The 5641-nt window shown below is 40.3% G+C and overlaps 1 long non-coding RNA gene across 2 annotated transcripts in view; it reads left to right on the forward strand.

The window, feature by feature from the left end:
* Positions 1 to 72: 72 nt before the first annotated feature.
* Positions 73 to 5641, forward strand: part of LOC107183874 — a 15317-nt gene continuing 9748 nt past the window's right edge. For both annotated transcript variants that reach the window (XR_001514684.1, XR_001514685.1), the window contains exon 1: positions 73 to 194. This is a non-coding gene — a long non-coding RNA (uncharacterized LOC107183874). The remainder of the gene's footprint in view (positions 195 to 5641) is intronic.

Consider the following 5641-nt stretch of genomic DNA (forward strand, 5'->3'; position numbering starts at 1 on the left):
GCCTCTATACCTCTGTACTTCCACACCTCCTCTGAGTCTCAGTGTGCTTTTCTCTTTCCTTCTAGTTGTAGAATTTCCACTCAGCCAGCCTTCCTGTGGTTCTGGATGATGTCCGTGTTTTAGTTGTATTTTTGAAGTTGTTGTGCAAGGCAACAATTTCCAGTGTTTAACTATGCCGCCATCTGGGTTTCTCCGTATAATCCTACCTTTAAAGAGGAACAAAAAATGGTTTAGGAAAGTTGCCAAAGGTCACACAACTAATTTGTGGGAAAATCAGGGTTCTAATCTAGATCTATCAAATTCCAAAGTCTAAGCATCACCACACATCACTAAACAAATGTTTATTGAAATGAAAATTATGTGTATGTGCCTCTATCTAGACAGATATCCTCACCAAATATCACTCAATATTAGCCCAAAAGTCAAACCTATCTTCTGGATTATTTATAAAATGAGATGTTCTTTTTTTAAGTATGATTTGTAAATTTCATATATATTCTGGATCTTTGATGGCAGTATTAGGCCAAAAATTCTTAGGTTACCTATGTTGAGCTCCTTGACAAGGGCATTTCTTCTCAAAATGTTGCCACCTTTTAGGCACACCTTGTCAAAGAAAAATATTCTATAAACTTGAACAAGGTGGTGATGAATTTATCCTGCAGCCACACTTTTTCTGTGTTTTACAAATCAAACTAGTCCAGAAAAAAAATTAGAATAAATGAATTTGGCAACATTGCAGAATACAAAACCAACACAAAAATCAATTTCACTTCTCTATACCAACAATGAACAATCCAAAAAGAAAATTAAGAAAAAAATTCCACTTAATAACATCAAAAAGAATACAATACTTAGAAATAAACTTAACCAAAAAAGGCAAAAGACTTGTACAGAGAAAACTAGAAAATATTGCCCAAAGAAATTAAGACATAAATAAATAAAATGACATTTCATGGAATGGAATGGAAGACTTAATATTGCTAAGATATAAGTACTAGTAAAAAATGATCGAGGGATTTAATGCAATTCCTATCAAAACCCCAAAAAAGTTTTTGCAGAAATAGAAAAACCCAATCCTAAAATTTATATGGAATTTTAAGGTGCCCCAAATATCCGAAGCAGCTGGGAGAAAAAAAAGAACAAAGTAGGGGGACTTGCTTCAAAACTTAGTGCAGAAAGGAAGACAACTTGCTGGAATAAAGACAGACATAGACCAATAGAATAGACTAGAGATCTCAGAAATAAACCCTTACATGTATAGTCAATGATTTTTGCTCATTTTTGAATTAGGTTGGTTTTTTTGTTGAGTTGTAGTTATTTATACATTGTGGATATTAATCCTTTATCAGATATGTAATTTGCAAATATTTTCTCCCATTCAGAAGGTTGCCAAGACCATTCAATGGGGAAAGAATGGTCTTTTCAATAAACGGTACTGAAAAAAACTGGATATCCACATACAAAAGAATGAAGTTAGACCCTTATCTTACACCATAGAAAAATTTAACTCAAAATGGATCAAAGTTCTAAATGTAAGACTAAAATTCTTAGAAAGAAGCTTCGTGGCATTGAATTTGGCAATGATTGCTTAGATATGACAACAAAGGCTAAGGCAACAGAAGAAAAAAATAGGACTACCTAAAAAAGAAAAAGAAAGAAAAACAACAACACTGGACTACATCAAAATTAAAATCTTGCACATCAAAGGACACTATCAAGAGAGTAAAAGAGCAACCTGTAGAATATAAGAAAATCTTTGCATGGATAGAGCATTGGTCTGCAGAGTAAAGGTTCCCCTATTCAATTCCAGTCAAGGGCATATGCCCAGGTTGCGGGCCCAATCCCCAAAAGGGGGCGTGCAGGAGGCAGCCAATCCAGTCTCTCTCATTTATATTTCTATCTCTTCCTCTCCCTTCCTCTCTGAAATTAATAAAAATATTTTTTTAAATATATTTTATTGATTTTTTACAGAGAGGAAGGGAGAGAGATAGAGAGTTAGAAACATTGATGAGAGAGAAACATCAATCAGCTGCCTCCTGCACATCTCCTACTGGGGATGTGCCCACAACCCAGGTATATGCCCTTGACCGGAATCGAACCTGGGACCTTTCAGTCCGCAGGCTGATGCTCTATCCACTGAGCCAAACCGGTTTCGGCAATAAAAATATTTTTAAAATCAAAAATCAAAAGTGTAATAGAGGACATATATAAGTAACACCCCCAGCTGAGTCTGAGATAATACTCTATAATCCAACTCTTGTATATATCTGTAGAGTTTGTAGCAAATTTATTAAAAATCTACTTTTTTTCCAAGCCATTTTGAATTTAGTTGGGGTTTGAACTTGTGGATAAGGAATTGTAAACATGTATTATTATTTGAAGACTAGAGGCCCAGTGGACAAAATCTTTGCACAGACAAAATTTGTGCACGGGTAGGGTCCCTAGCAGTTGCCGGCTGCCAGCTGGGGCCTTCCTTCGTTCTGCACCGCCCCCTGGTGGTCAGCACACATAGTGAGCAATTGAACTCCCAAGGGGACACTTTGCATATTAGACATTTATAGATAGATAGACAGACAGATAACATGAAGAATATATCTATGCAGTCCTCCATTACTTAAGAAAATGTACTGGGCTGCATATCGGGGTGCGCTGTGCTGTCTGTTCCTGGAACAGACAGATAGGAAGGTACTGACATCAGGTCAGGCCTTGAGATATGGTCTCATGGTCCCTCCTCAATATACTGTGCTCTCTGTTCCTGGAAAACATAGAATGGAAGGTGATAATGCTATACTGTGTTGGGAACAAATTGCGTAAACAAGGCTTTGTAACTTTGTAGTTTTTGCAAATAAATATGCTGTGACTCTTGCAGTCAAGGCTGCAGTTCAGCCTTTGCTTTGGCGGGGTGCTGGGACTGCAGACAGCTGGCCAGCTTAATAAAGGTTCCTAAATTTAAATTCTGAGTCGGTGGTCTATCTCGCTGAGTCAACCCATAACAATATGTATTTTTTAAAAATATTTTATTGATTTTTCACAGTGAGGAAGGGAGAGGGATAGAGAGCCAGAAACATCGATGAGAGAGAAACATCAATCACCTGCCTCCTGCACACTCCCCACTGGGGATGTGCCCGCAACCAAGGTACATGCCCTTGACCGGATCCGAACCTGGGACCCTTTAGTCCGCAGGCCAACGCTCCATCCACTGAGCCAAACCGGTTAGGGCAAGAAAATACGTATTTTTTTAAATATATATATTTTATTGATTTTTTACAGAGAGGAAGGCAGAGGGATAGAGAGCTAAAAACATCGATGAGAGCGAAACATTGATCAGCTGCCTCCTGCACACCCCCCACTGGGGATGTGCCTGTAACAAAGGTAAATGCCCCTGACTGGAACGGAACCCGGAACCCTTCAGTCCATAGGCTGACGCTCTATCCACTGAGCCAAACCAGTTATGGCAGAAAGTATATATTTTTTATGAGGGATGCTATGGTGTCACATCCAAATTCTTTTTGCCAGTAGATGTACTCATTTTCCAGCTATTGCCAGTGTTGGTTGATAACAACTTACAGTTGTCCATTTCTTAGAAATTTGCCCTCAACAAAAAAGGAGCCATCTCTCTTTGGGGCAAGGGAAATGAGGAGAAGGCTTGTCAATGACTGTCTGACATAGTCCCTTATCTCAAGAGATTAATTTATTTCAGAGTTTCCCTGTGGAAACAGCATGAATTCAAAACACTAAAGCTGAGTTTTGAATCCATGCTCTTCCTTAGTTTTTCTCTCCTATGCTGCTTCTATCATCTTCTTCTAACAGTAAATCCCTCAATAAGTCACTTGAACCAGAATCTCTCTCTCAGGTTCTACTTGTAGGGAACCTAACCCAAGACATTTGGTGCCAAGAGTGGTCCTAGACCAGTGACGGTGAACCTATGACACGCGTGTCAGAGGTGACACGTGAACTCATTTTTTTGGTTGATTTTTCTTTGTTAAATGGCACTTAAGTATATAAAATAAATATCAAAAATATAAATCTTTATTTTACTATGGTTGCAAATATCAAAAAATTTCTATATGTGACACAGCACCAGAGTTAAGTTAGGATTTTTCAAAATGCTGACACACCAAGTTCAAAAGGTTTGCCATCACTGTCCTAGACACAGAGAATGGACTGATGGTTGCCAAGGGGTGGAGTGGGCTGAGGGACTGGGTGAAAGAGGTGAAATGATTAGAAGGACAAATTGGGCCCTGGCCAGTGTGGCTCAGTTGGATGAGTGTCATCCATGCACTAAAGAGTTGCTGATTCGATTCTGGCCAGGGCACATGCTCAGGTTATGTATTTGATTCCCAGTAGGGAGTGTGCAAGAAGTAGCTTATGGATGTTTTTCACCGATGTTTCACTTGGCTTCATGACAAAAGAGATGATAAATAACGTATCCTATCTAATAAAGAGGTAATATGCAAATTGACCATCACTCCAACACATGTGATGGCCACCCCCATATGGTCACAAGATGGCCACCACAAGATGGCCAGCAGGAGAGGGCAGTTGGGGGTGACCAGGCCTGCAGGGAAGGGCAGTTGGGGGCAAGATCAGGCCAGCAGGGGAGAGCAGTTGGAGACGATCAGACAGACAGGCAGGCAGGCAAGTGGTTAGGAGCCAGCAGTCCCAGAATGTGAGAGGGATGTCCAACTGGCAGTCCAACATCCCCCAAGGGGTCCCAAATTGGAGCGGGCGCAGACTGGGCTGAGGGACACCCCACCCCCATGCACAAATTTCATGCACTGGGCCTCTAGTCTATAATAATTTTAAAAAGTACAAATTGGTAGTTAGAAAGCAGTCATGGGAATGTAAACTACAAATAGGAAATATAGTCAATAATAATTCTAATAACTATGTATGATGCTAGGTGGGTACTGGAAATATCGGGGGAACACTGTAAAGTATATGATTGTTTAACCACTATGCTGTACACCAGAAACTGTGTACATTATCACAAAATAATGTTGAATGTAAACTGTAAAAATGAATAATAAAAATAAATAAAAATAGGGTTAATAAAAAAACCTGAAACTATACCTATTAAACAACTCCATATCTTCCCCTGTCCCCAGTCCCCAGCAACCACTATCCTACTTTCTGTTCTATGAATTAGACTACTTTAGATTCTTCATTTAAATAGAATCACCCAGCATTTGCCTTTTTGTCTGCCACCCATTCTTGATCTCTTTCAGTTATATATAACTAGAGGCCCAGCGTGCAAAATTGCGCGAGACCCCAGTGTCCACCACACCGCCACAGGGGCAGAACCCCAGATTCTACTGCCCCACCATGGGGTCAGGACCCCAGACCCACCGCACAAGGCAGGACCCCATACCCACTACACCAGTGAGACCCATCAATACACCTCCTGGTGACCAGTTTTTTGGTCATTACGGTGTTATGGCCATGTGATTTATATATATATATATATATATATACTAGGGGCCGGTGCACGAAATTTGTGCACAGGGGAGGGGGTGTTCCTCAGCCTGGCCTGCACCTTCTCCAATTTGGGACCCCCTCAAAGGATGTCCTACTGCCAGTTTACAGGGATTGGACCTAAACCAGCAGTCAGACATCCCTCTCACAATCTGGGAATCCTGGC

Source organism: Myotis davidii, unplaced genomic scaffold, assembly GCF_000327345.1.
Source record: "Myotis davidii unplaced genomic scaffold, ASM32734v1 scaffold79, whole genome shotgun sequence".
Taxonomy (NCBI): Eukaryota; Metazoa; Chordata; class Mammalia; order Chiroptera; family Vespertilionidae; genus Myotis; species Myotis davidii.